The following is a 14,069-nucleotide window of genomic DNA, read 5'->3' as shown; positions in this document are numbered from 1 at the left end:
TGCAGTAGTTTCAAGGATAAAGTGAGTGCTTTAATAGTGATAGAAAAGGCTCTGTTAGCCTAAAGAGTGCAAGGCTAGAGGGCAGAGCAATGCAGAGCTGGCATTGAAGTGGCAGGATATTAAAGGCAAGATATCAGTCACAAAACCAAAGCGCATACAGACCTGAATTACTTAGCGAGCTGATGGTGTAGAGGGAAAACTCTCGGGGTCATTTCATGGAAAACATCAATAATTCGTGACACTTAATCAGATTTGCCAGTGAAAATTGGGAGAGGTCAAAGGTCGATTCTCATTTCTTATCAGATCCTGAGATAGAACACACAAAATTAGATAATGCTCTGGGGTAAGTACGCAACTCTTCATTTGAGAAGAAATCCATGAGTAGTTCATCATCACTTGGAAATTTGGGTCAGAGGTGCAGCAAAAACACCAGTCCTAAAGAGACAGTGTTGAGATTATTGGTGTGCAGTAATATCTGAAACCATTAGAGGGACATAGAAAGTTATGGGAACAGAGCAGGACTAAAGATCAAGAACTGGGGAGTCAAATACAGATGTGGTATAAGAAAAAAAATAATAAAAAGAAACAAAATACAGATCTGGGAAATCCCCCAAAGAGCACACACTGACACATAAGCAAAGATTTAAGTGGAGCAGAAAGGCATCCAACAATTTTACCATGTGGAAGTGTTCCAATCTGAGAATAAGGAGTAGGTTTCATACTCAGAAGGTTGATGCTGATATCATGGAATGGGATAGGGAAGCAAGATTGCTGAAGATTTTGTAGACACAAATAATTAAATTATAAAAACATATTTTCAAAGACTCGTTTTAAGGAAGAGAAAAATGAATATGTGGTTCAATGAGTAGGTAAGGTGAAATTAATATTTGGCTTAATTTTTAAGACATTGAGCATACTTGTTTACTCAAAGGAACAAAAATGAGGAAAAAAGAAAGACCCTTAACCATGTGTCCAGAGAGCCTCATCCTCATTTGGGCTATAGATTATTTCCTGAGAATAGAAACAGTGTATCCAGCATATGTAACGTTTTATTTTCACAATGACCTGTACACCATATTAACCCTATAATTACCTCAAGAAAGGAAAGAGGGAGGGAGGATGAAAGGAGAGAGGGAGGGAGGGATTGAAATTTCAAAAGGAGCAGGCCATTTTGTGAGCAATGGTCAAGGAAACAGAAATATAGTGCAAAGAAATGTCTGTTCTACATCATTTTATTTAAAACTGATTTGTGAAACAATGTTCCTGGTACAATTTGTGTGTGTGTGTGTGTGTGTGTGTGTGTGTGTGTGTGTGTGTGTGTGTGCGCGCGTGTGTTTATATAGACACATGTATGTATATGTGTGCATGCACAGTGCTCATCATGTTTGAAAGAGGGTGCCAGATCCCTTGTAGCTAGAGTTACAAGAGGTTGTGAACCACAGCCATGATGCTGAGAACCAAACTCTAGTCTTCTGCAAGATTATTGTGTACTCTTAACCACTTAACCATCTCTCTAAATTTCACAGACACCCCTACTCCCCCATTTATAAGATATAAAGAATGATCCTCTTCATTCCCTCTGAATTCTGAGAAGGAACTAGATCTGAAAGGTCTGGTAATATGTAGACCTCTGTCAAACTGTGGTCCTTATGTCTTTATACACGTTCCCTGTGCCAGGTGTATAATGGGGTCCCTATTTTTTTTTTTTTTTTTTGGTTTTTCGAGACAGAATTTCTCTGTGTAGTTTTGGTGCCTGTCCTGGAACTCACTCTGTAGACCAGACTGGCCTCGAACTCACAGAGATCTACCTGGCTCTGTCTCCTGAATGCTGGGATTAAAGGCATGCGCTACCACTGCCCAGCTGAATGGGGTCCTTTAACTCAAGAGAATACCTAAGCAGGACTTGAGGGGCTTCTTAACAGTGTCATATTTAACATTGTTGTTTTTGTTTTTGTTTTTAGCAGACATAATAGTTAAGCTGCAGTGTGAAAACATATTTAGAGAGAACTTGTATGGGATAGAGTCTAAGTTGTGGTATTCGGTGAGTGAATAAAACAGACTTTTCTACTTTCATGCATTGTTTTCAGGGGAGAAAAATTAGTGAAGAAGCAAACGTTAAAGAAGCAAATGTCATCTATAATGTCATATGTTGACATTATAAAGAAAATATACACAAAGTAAGATTACTGGGATGAAAGAGAATGTTCCTATACAAAAATGACTTTTGAAGAAAGACTAGGATAAACTAAGACAATATACTGCCAATGTCCAGGAAAAGACCATGAAATAAGACAAAGTGTTTGGAATGAGAAGAGGAACAAAGTATGTTGAGCTGGAGGAGGGGTCAATGTAGCTGGAGAGTTTCTCTCTGGATCCCACCAATCCCCCGCAGTCCTGCAGCCCACTTATAAAATAATCACTCAGAAGCTTATATTACTTATAAACTGTATGGCCGTGGTAGGCTTCTTGCTATCTAGTTCTTATATCTTAAATTAACCCATTTTTATTAATCTATAAGTTCCCACGTGGCTTGTGGCTTACTGGTATCTTAATATCTGTTTCTCATGGCAGCGGCTGGCAGCGTCTCCTGACTCAGTCTTCCACTTCGAAGAATTCTGTTCTCTCCTTATCCAGCCTACACTATACTTCCTGTCTGGCTACTGGCCAATCAGCATTTTATTTATCAGTCAATCAGAACAACACATTCACAGCATCCCCAGCAGGTCAACGTAGCTAAAGCAATTTGGGAGGATGGAGAATGATACAAAACACTGTATGGTGTCAGGCATTTGATAAGAACAACAAGTTAGGCTAGAAGAAATAGACTGACTTATTCTAGGTGTTGATTTGACTATAGTGTAAAACTTGACAAAAGTGTGAACAGGTGGAACTGGAAGAGCCAATAGTGCCCAGAAAATAAAATGTCATTAAATGGGTCCAGATGTCCTAATCAAAGCTTGAATATTTTAAGTGAGCAAGTGACATAATTCATCAGTTTTGCATTTTTAGCTTTGTGTTTCTGCCACATACATCATGGAAAATGCCTTGCTAGAGAATCAAGATTGTCTTCAAGGAGAATATGTCTGAATTATATGCTAGGAGTCGATATCTATTGCTCTTTCTGCCAGCATCTTTCTTAATAATGGAAATGGCTTTCTAATCAAGTGTGTTGGGAAAATTAACTTTATATTGGTGTTTAGCATGGATCAGATGCAGCAAGTTATTCCAGAATTTATCTCAGTCTCTAAGTATAAAGTGATAAAGATTTGAGTCAGTGTTCTCAACATTAAGAGTGGAAATGGAGAGCAAATGTGTCTTTTGCAGACATAGGAGAAATCATTAGCAGAACTGTGACTGGTTACAGACAAAAAGAAGGAGCAAAGATGAATCGATCTGATATTCATAGCGAAAGTACCTGTCTTTTGGATTTACATTATTCACCCATTGTAAAATGGCCAGGAGACTGTTTAAAGTGAATATTGGATGACCAAGTAAGGAAGAAAAGACAGAAGGTGAGGGAGTTGTCTCTAGTCTTAGGCATTTAGAATCTGAAGAGGAAGTATAAAAGTCCTTACCAGGATTAAAACAAATAGTTATAGTCTACTTTGTTCATTCCATCTCCTCTGTTGACTTAGCCAGGAGCAACTGTCTTTCATTCATATAAAGATGTGTTATGGTCATGAGCCTGAAGGCAGACAGAAATCCAGTCTGAGCTCAACTTCTGTCTCATAGTATCACCGTGAGCATGTTACATAATCACTTGCTTCCCACTCTCCTTAATTGTCCAGTGAAAATTGTATTATCTTCCTCATAGGAAAGTAAGAACTAGTACATCAGCATTTCTCAACGTTGGGGTCAAACAACCCTTTCACAGGGATCACCCAAGACCACCAGAAAACACAGATATTTGCATTATGATTCATAACTGTAGTAAAATTATAGTTGTGGAGTGTCCACAATGTAAGGAACTGTATTAAAGAGATGTAGCATAGGAAGGTTGAGAACCACTGTTGTACATGATCATTGTTAATGAATTTAGCAATGTCCCAGAAATCTGTGGTTTACAGATCAAAGATATTATTAGATAATTAAACAGATTAGATTCTCAAAGAAGATGCTGAGTTTAATATGAATTGATCTCTTTATACAAAAAAATTAAGTACAATGCTTTTTACTAAATAGATATATGCTTTTTTTTTTTTTTTTTTTTTTTTTTGGTTTTTCGAGACAGTGTTTCTCTGTGTAGCTTTGCGACTTTCCTGGGACTCACTTGGTAGCCCAGGCTGGCCTCGAACTCACAGAGATCCGCCTGGCTCTGCCTCCCGAGTGCTGGGATTAAAGGCGTGCGCCACCACCGCCCGGCGATATATGCTTTTATAGTAGTATATTAATATGATTTGCCATGTTTCTTATGCCTAAAGAATAAGAGGTCTTAAAGAAAACATTGCATTAGTTTATCAGTACATATTCTAGAAGAACATGGAAATAATGAAAGCCATTTAACATTTGTTCGTTTTATATAATGTTCTAAAATTTTATCTGTTATTAATTGGGCTTAATTATAAACACTATAAAATTCTAGCTTCAATAGTTTGAGTACCTCTTTGGGAAATGCACGCTGCTTACCTAGCATGTGGGAAGCCCTGTCTCCAAAGCCAGCACTACAAACAAGTGAAGGGTCTCTTCATAATGCTTTCAGAAGTATGACGTAACTTTAGAGGGTAGTGATAAGTATTAGGCCTCCTGAAGGCCTCTCCACCGTCGCAACAAACCGAATCAGACCAAGTTAAGAAAAGCCCAGGTTTAATGGGTAAAGCACTCCCAGGCAATTCCCCGGTACCGCATAGAGGAGAAGGGGACAAGATTAGAAGAACCACAAGTCTATTTTCAGGGATGCTGCTTATATATCCGCAGTGGGAGTTATCCTGAGCCTCTCTGGGGGAGGAGCTGTGTTTGGCGGGCTTTGAAGGGGTGGGTTTGGGGAGGAGCTGTGTGAGGTGGAGCTCCCACCCAAACATTGCAGACTCTTTGGGTATGGTGATGCCAGGGTGCCAGGGTGCCAGGGTGCCAGGGGTTGAGGTGGAGCTCCCACCCAAACAGGTAGAAGTCCATTTCCTAGTCTTTCTTTTATCCAGTACAATCAATTAACTAAAAATCTAATGGGGAAATCTAACTTGTTGGAATAAATTATGGCTTTTTACATTTGATGGGAGAAACGTGTAAATATGCATTTGCCCAATTAAGAGTGAGGCTCATTCTTTCCCTTCCTTTGTTATTACCTAAGGAATATGAGGATTCCAAAAGAAGTGGGTAGCTTATGGAAATGGGAGTGAGAAGGTCTCTGTCATTACTCAATCTGTATGAACAGCAGTTTTCTTGTTCTTTTGGTACTTACTGTGTCCAGTTTTCTTCCTTAGCTTCTGAGGCTTACTGTGAAAAGTATAAGCTTAGAGTGAGCAAAATAGTCTATACAAAATAGACAGTTGTATGATAGTAAACTTTGAAAATGACTGTAATTTTATATTTGTTTCCATTAACATGATGACTTTTTTTTCTTGGATTAAAGCCCCTTACATAAATTGTAAAACTATATATGGTGGCCTAACTACCACTATCTCCAACATAGTTTCTTTGTGATTACTTATTAATATAAAAAAACTTTAATTTATTTACTTGAAAATAATACTCAGCCATTCAACCAACATAGATTCACTATAGGTGCACTCTGCCTTTTTGTATTTTGGTTAACATTTTGTAGGTTTGTTTTTCTTTTTATGTGAATATCTATGTTGAATTGGATTAATTCATTCAATGTCCAGAACAGTTACATTGGAAAAATGATTTAATATAGTTTTTGATGTGAAAAAAAAATCAAAGATTGGATTAAATTCAAGTTCTCATGTTGTACTTTTAAAATGAAAAAAAGAAAGAATTCCATGGCAACCAAAGACTAACAGCGTTTAGCAACCCATTAGTGAGGATGAACAAAGCTCTCAAAAGATTTGAATATCACTCAAAAGGGCTTTCCCTTCTGGACTTTGACCCCTAGTTCCTTAACTTAAATCTATGGTAAAATAAATAGTAATATATATTTCAGTATATATCATATCACACTATTTAAAAGCCTACATGACGTAAACAGTATGGTTTTTTTACTGTAAAGTTTAACAGGCACCCTTTAAAATCATTTGGATCCGAGGAAAATCTTGTGTCAGGATGCTGCAGGTTTGAGCTTTGATGGTGCTGCGTTCTCACCTCTAGGAAAGGCTGTTCATTCTCTTCTCCTTTTCTATTCACTGCTGTCCCTGGGTCTGCTGCAGTTCTGAGCTTAAAGGGTTGATTGTTGTGGGGAGTGAACTTCACATCTCTTTGCTTATTCAAATGAGACTGTGGCTAGATCTTAAAGTTGGTGGCATGAAACTAATTACTAGGACTTTAGTTCCGACCATGGGGGGGGGGGGGGGGGGTCGAGAGGAAGAATCAGCTTGTATGCTTATATGCTTTTTCCCAGCTCTGTTGCATATGCTTTGGCTCAGTTTACCTACATTCTCACAGTGATGATGCCACTGTGACTCCACAGAGCTGCGGCTTAGCATGTGTCGCTCCCTCACAACCAGTGGTTTCAGCAAAAAAATCTAGACCATTCTTTCCTAAATAAATATATTCTACAAAAAGGTCTAAGCCTCTTTTGAAATATTTGGAATCAAACTTTAAAACGAATTCACAAAAGAAAAACCACATTCATTAGTCCTTGCTAACAAAGGAAAAGCAAAAGTAAGCTAATCAAGTGAACAAAACCAATTTTTAGCAATTCACAGCATAGTATGTGTTAAGATTTTAGAATTCAAAAAAATACAAAAGCAGATGATTTTTTTTTCATGGACTCAATCAGGCAAGAGAGACAACCTTTTCAAATTCACTTTTATCTTATAATTGTACAATGAAAAATTATATGAAATACCCTTGTGCTTTTCATCTCACAAAGAAAACAGTTATAAAAGATTTTTTTTTCCCAAGCATTAGTGTTAAAAAGACAAAAACACCTTAGTTTTAATGAACCAAAACTTTCTAAGTATCTTTGTTACTTTAAAAATCTGAATTTTTAGGTAGAGGTAATATGTAATGCTGGTTTGATGTAGCCTGTGTGTAGTAGTGGGGGCAATGTGTAGTCTGTATGACAAGGGTGTCTGTCACTAGGTTGAAAGCTAAGAAATAGGGCTCATCGTTCAGTTATACCACCAACCAGCTGTACATTTGGGTATCTGAGTTTCCACTTACGATCATCTTTTCAAGGGGCAACATTAGGAAACTTTGTTGAGTCTATAAATAAGTATATAAACACAAGCAGTTTGGCAAGCTGTATTTGGAGTTATAGTCTTTTACAAGTCCATTACAGACTTGGAGTTATTGTCCATAAAGGAGGTAATGGCAGAAAATGGATAATTCCTGAGGCTTTTGTTTGGTTGGTTTATTGGGTGTCCTTTTGACTTTTTTGCTTGTTTGTTTGTTCGTTTGTTTTTCCTTTCTAGGTTTCTAATACAATTAGAAAAACATCAAATCTTAAATTATTTTTTCAGCTAGAAAAAAAGAAATAAAAGTTCAGCTTTACCTCTTTCTCCCCTTCATTTTTCCTTTGCCTGTTGTAGACAAGATTCCTCTCATGCAAATATAGAGCATTTGGGGGGAAAATCAAGTATGATTATTTTTAAATGTTCATGTCTTGGGTAATTGACCAATCTATTGTCTGTGACTTGCTTATCCATGAGGTCAAATGCATGAGGTCAGGCATCCTAAACCAATTATTGCTATTTGCATTTCGGAGGTTCATTGAATCCTTTACCCTACATTGACTTCTGTAAAGTTAATTTTCTATACTAAAGTACTATTCAAATTAGCCTTTTAAAAATTACACTATTAGGCCAACCATAGACAAATGGGACCCCACGAAATTACAAAGCTCCTGAACAACAAAGGGAATAGTTAACTGAGTGAAGAAACAACCTATAGAATGAGAGAGAAGTTTGTCAACTGTACATCTAGCGTATACAAAGGACAAAAACTAAACAAGAAAGCAAACCAGTCTAACACACCGTTTTCAAAAGAAGGCACCCTATCAGCCAATAGATATTTTTAAGCTATTCAACATCATCAACCATCAGGCTAATGCAAACTAAATCTATTTTGGGAGTCTATCCTACACCAGTCTTAAAGGCTGCCATCAAGAAAACAAATAAAAGCAAATGCTGGGGAGGACGTAAAAAGTGAAGAACTCTTACTCACTTCAGTGAAAGAGTAAATGGGTACAGCCATTATGGAAATCAGTGTAGAGGTTTTCCCAAAATAATAATACTCTGTGATGCTGAGCTCCCTGACTCCTGGGCATAAAGGTCTCTCTTTACTACTACAGAGATATTTGCTCATTTTTGATCTACTGACAACAGGAAGGAAGTAGACTCAATCTAGTTGCCCATCAGCTGATGATAGATAATGAAAAGGTGCTACACAACGGAATGCTCTTCTGCCACAAGGTAATAGGAAATTATGCAATTTTCAAGAAAACGGACAGAACTGGGAAGTACGTACAGTGATGTAACCCAGGCTATGAACACTGCACGTTCTCTCTCGTATGCAGACCTTAGCTTCTAACATTTTCATATGTGTCTTTATGTGGAGTGAGTATAGATGTCAGCAAACTGGAAAGGGACCTCTAGGACAGGGAATAAAAAGAGGCCTTGAGGGAAAATTGCAGGGAGGATGTAGAATACATGTGCTGTGAGTGTGAAAGGGGAAACCTAGGGACACAAGGGTTTAGGCCGGGTTGGTGGGAGGGAAATGGGACAGAGAAAGCAGGTTGAGATCAACCAAAAATCGAGAAAGTATAACACTGCCATAAGGAAATATGCTGTTTGAATGCCAAAATAAAATAATTACTAGGGAAAATTGAACACATATCAAAATTAAAGGCATCCTGAGGAAGTCATTTGGGCAGTTTTTCTTGGAGAGAAAATGTGTCTTAAGTACATTCCCTCAGGTTATTTAAGATTCTTGGACTATTAAAGGAATCCATTTCTAATCCAACAAAATTTATAATACATCTTTGAAATAGGTGAAAACAATTGATAAATTAAAAGGCATCTCATTCTTGTGACAGTCTGCCAATCATCCTATAGTGTCATTGAGATGGAGGCAACATATGCTATCCTCTCCATACTTTGGACTCTGTCTGGCAAAGCCTCGGCCTTCAGCAAACTGTTTCTAAGAGAAATGAAGAGTGGATTTCTATGGAAAATGTCTTCAGTTGATAGCATGTTGTTTTAGGCAGCTCATGGCAAAGCTGTTTCTGGCCAGGGCTGGAAATTTTCTTCAACCATGTGACTTTGCAAACAATTCTTCTAGTCTAGTATGTGTATTGAACACTGTGCTACCACTGTCTTTACTGGAGACTGCTGGAAGTCCGTGGCTTGTGAGTAGCCCCACATTCCCAATGACAGATGGCTTTTAATCTCTACGGTTTGGCTCCCAGAACGCATATGCTTTGCTTACTCATATATTTTTCCTTGTTGTGGAGATGCTGATGCTGGTGACCCTCTTTTCTGAGGAAGCAATAGTTTTGAGACACAAAGTCAAAGTCATAAGAGAAACATTATAGATGTTTGCTGGTGGGAAAAGCTACTTTGTGCTGGAAATCACTGTTGAAAAAATAATCCAGTTGTGAAAAGTTACAATTGTGTAACTATCAAACAATCCCAGGTTGTAATAGCTCAGAAATGTAGTGTTTGATTACCTCATGCCTGGTAATATGCTGAAGAATACACATACACCCATCTTTACCTATGTCAGTGATAACCTCTTATACTTCATTCACAGTGAGCACCTATAATTATCCTTGAGAGTGAAAAAACATTCTATGTGTGCCTTGGCATATCCGATATATGCATTGAGCCTCTTGGCAATTTGTAATTTTTATTTCTATATGCCTGATTTTATTTTTAAAGAAGAGAGTGTCTGTCTTTTCTCTTTTTAGTCTCTAAGAACTTCCTGCCCCAAAAAATGCAAGGCAAAAGTAGCCAAATTTCACTGAATAGATTACAGATTTTAAATTAGTAGGTAGAGATAGCCTGAGTAAGAGACAACTAACATTGTTCTGTTATAGCCAGGAAACTCACTCAACAAGCAAACTCTCATGTAGCATCAGTTCTTTTAAATCAAGGGCTTTCATTTTCTCAAACCCAGAAAACTATCACATTGTCACATGGGTGTACGCCAGGGTTATCCTGGTCCATCAGTTGGTAAATAGTGTCACTTAACAACTGCAGATAGATTATTAAATTGTATGTGGACTGTGGCGAAAGCTGCAGGGAATTACACATTCACTTAGGATATTGTAGGAAAACTTGAATTCTCAAATAACAGGGTGTTGCCATGTAAGCTTCCTCCAGAGAGTTGAAAACCAAACTGTAAATAGAGTAGCATTGTCTGCTTGATATCAGCACACCAATTCATCTTTTGAAATTAACTTATTCATTTTCATTGACAAATGGCAAGCCACATGCATTTATGGTGTTCAACATGATGTCCATGCACAACCTTAATTCCAATTTAGGGTGGAGTCCATACTTAGTGCGTTACATCTTAAATATAAGAGTGTAGGTTTGGTATGTAGAAACAGGAGGTCCAGTTGTTTTTATCTTTATGTCAACTAGAAAAGGTAAGTGCAACAGGAAATACATTAAGGGAACAGAAAGGGAAGGTGTAAGAAAAGAGAGAAAATACATGATTAAAGGAGCTGAGGAAGACAGTGACTAAGGACAGGAAGCAAGAATTGAGCCTCTGGAATACTCGACACAGCATCTTTACCAATCAGATGCTTATGTACAACACACAGCATTTCAATATCTTCCCTGGGTAAATAGCAATGTCTTCCCTTTTTATTAACTCTGCTGCAGCTGCTGTGGCTCACAAAAGAGGTGCACAAATCAGAATAGACTCGGTTTGCTTTTCAATAATTCTAAAAAAGGTGGGGGAACATTGCCAGAAAAGGACAGCTCTCCACTATCCTAACATGGAGGCTTGTTAGCAAAACAAAATGTGAACTGCTTGGAGATAATTCCCTGTTGCTGGTAATTCCACTGGGGACCTTCTGTGGCAGCGGAGGCTGTTTCTCCTCTGTGGACCCATGCCATTGAACAGCATAGATCTGAAGGAATATAAAAAAGTTGCCTCTAAAAACCAAGTTGCTCTTCTGAGACATCTATTCTTCTAGGTTTTTGTTTGTTTGCTTGACTGTTTGGTTGGAGATTTTTAATGTCAGCATGAGTCATACCTATTGGTTCTTAGCCTGGAGCACCCAGCACAAGTAGGAATCGAGGAAGCTGGAGTCGCGACTGAATAATGAATGGGCTGTGTAAGCAGAAGTCTATATCCAGTCAATAGTAAAAGCATGTGCAGAATTGCAAGCCAGCATGTTCATGGATTCTCTCTCTCTCTCTGTTTTCTCTCTCAAGGAAAACTAGAGCCAGTGAGCACTTGAACAACCAACACCTGCATTCAGATCGGAAGACTCTGCCCTTGCCATCCTGAAATCTCCACTGGACCATCTCATTAAGGTATTCAGGGGAAAAAAATGATGGTTTTGATAGGTTTTGCTGATTAACAATGTGTGTCCCGTCCTTACCAAGATGTGGTGGAGGCATTTGTGGAGATAATGAAACTGTATTAGTTACTTTTCTTATTGTGTTCATAGAGTCACTCATATTAAATAATTTATGGTAGGACGCAGTCATGTTTTGCACAGATGGCCTTTTTTATGCTATTTTGTGCACTATTCAGTCTTTAGTGGTAAGCAGGGTGTAGTAGAAAAGTTCACTCCACAGCATGCTGGCCAGGAAGCAGATAAAGGGGGCTACCTTTCTCCTTAGCCCCCTTTTATTCAGTCCTGATCCACATCCATGGTAGGTCTTCCTCTGTTCAGTTAATCCTCACAAACACAGAGAGGGGTGTGGCACCAGTCTCTGAAGGAACCCTAAATTCAATCAAGTGGACAGTGGAGATTGGCCATCACAAACTGTGTCTCTTTAAATTTCTTTCTTATATTAAAGGGACATTATTATTTGTCATGCATTCTAGAATTGTGACTTTTTTTTAATGTGTCTGAAGTGCTAGTTTTATTAGTGGGGTACTTAGATAGCACTTTGGATGTTTCCCCCAGTTAGTTTGGACTTTGTCAATTCCAAAGCTGTCACGGTTCATTATCTACAGATGATCTTGAGCAGCCTTGCATTCTGAAAGAATATGTCACGGCATCTGCCTCTGTGCTTTGGGGGCCTGCGACACAGATGATATTTTAGCTAGAATACTGGGTCAGGGGGCAGGAGGTGTAAGCAAAATTTGTTTCAGAGGAATGTTTTCTGGGGCCACAGCATGTCTCTTCCTTTCGGTCAGTGCCTAATCCAGCAACGAGGTGAATGTATCACGTTGTAACGATTACATGTGTTCGAGTGCATAATGGGGTTGTAAAGTAGCTGCTTGAATGTCTTATCTAATGAATGCCATCAAATTCAATTATCACTCTTAGACTCTTCATTAACCAATCAAATTACTCCTTTGCACTAAGACATTTCGAACACACTTTTACTAGGCATACACACAATCCTTTGGAGTAAGTTGGTGACTCACAGATTTTTATTTGGACTTCTGTGTTCCTGATGTTTAGGATTCCTAAAGCATTGCCTCTGTCATTACTGTCACTCTATGTAGGGGAAATATTGTTATTATGAAAAAAATGATCTTTGTATCTTTATTTCATACTACTTATATCCATACTAGGAATTATACAAGACTGGTATGTGGCCCATGTCTATAATCCTAGCACTCAGAAGGCTGAGGCAATGGGATAGCTATGAGTTCAAGGTTGTCTTGGACCACTGAGTGAGGTTGTTTCTCAAAGCAAAAACAATGAAACTTTTTAAGTAAAAAAAAAAAATGAGTATATAAGAACTGTGATTTTTTTTGTTCAGTGGGATCATGTCATAACAAAAGGTTTGGGCTTTAGGGATGAACTATTTCAGTTCTAGAACTTTCTGTCTTCCTTATAGGAAGATGCCACTGTGTAGGACCACAGGTGTTATTGTTGAACTGTGCTTTTCTGAATGATCAGAATTTCTTCACATGGGTTATTAAAAGAGTGGTCCTAAAACTGCTCGTACCTGTTGTAAATAGCACCTTCATTTTCTATGAAATAACTGCAACAGTGCTGATGTGTAACAGAAGCTCCAAGCATTTCATAATAAGAGCTGCCCGCCATCATAGGGAGATTCTTACCATATAGAGCTTAACATATTTCTGTTTGATTGTCTTCTACTTTGATGTCTTTAGCTATCTTCTGTCTACAAATATTTTGGAAACATCTCAACAGGTAGCCTAAAATCAGGCCACCAGCATGGATCAGAATCTTTGGGAATGGACAATAGATTCACTGCTCAATTATACATATCTGGTTATTGCTATATATTCAATGAGTACTGTGTAAGAGCAAGAAAACAGCTGGTAGGAAATCACAGTGAAACTATGCATCTGTCATTGACAAAGAAAATAGAAATGCTGAAATTAAGTTTGGATTTCAATTTTCTTGTACTTGCATTCTGAAATAATGACACAGAGACTTATACATGCATTTCCTGAGACTACACTAAACAATATAGGTGGCTTAACTTATTTACCTTTTACTTATAAATGAATATTTAGAAATTAAAAATTCTGTATTTGTTTTTAATTAATGAAGCCAAAGGCATTCACGTTGATTTCAAACCTTCTAGTCAATGATCTTTACCATAGTGAATAAACATTCAATTTGTCATCTGTACAATCATTATTGTCTTTGACTCCATATCCTTAGTAATCTTTCTAAGTAGTTAGCTTATATGTTAACATGTTCTTTATAACATAAACATAACATAACCTTTTGTTATGACATGATCCCACTGAACAAAAGTCCAATAAGCACTGTTTCTTCAAGAATTCCAACGTGTGCTTTTAATTGATCCAACCGGGACAATTCCTGTGGGTGTCTG

General features: G+C 37.9%; 1 protein-coding gene across 4 annotated transcripts in view; it reads left to right on the top strand.

The window, feature by feature from the left end:
• The window catches only part of Syt1 (synaptotagmin 1), a 517,902-nt gene that overhangs the window by 91,322 nt on the left and 412,511 nt on the right, over positions 1-14,069 (top strand). For all 4 annotated transcript variants that reach the window (XM_052753299.1, XM_052753300.1, XM_052753297.1 and 1 more), the window contains exon 2: positions 11,505-11,606. The gene's annotated coding sequence lies outside the window, so the exon portion shown is untranslated. The remainder of the gene's footprint in view (positions 1-11,504; positions 11,607-14,069) is intronic.

Source organism: Peromyscus californicus, unplaced genomic scaffold (assembly GCF_007827085.1).
Source record: "Peromyscus californicus insignis strain IS unplaced genomic scaffold, ASM782708v3 Scaffold_24__1_contigs__length_46423439, whole genome shotgun sequence".
In the NCBI taxonomy this organism is placed as follows: domain Eukaryota; kingdom Metazoa; phylum Chordata; class Mammalia; order Rodentia; family Cricetidae; genus Peromyscus; species Peromyscus californicus.
This window is presented reverse-complemented; position numbering and strand designations above follow the sequence as displayed.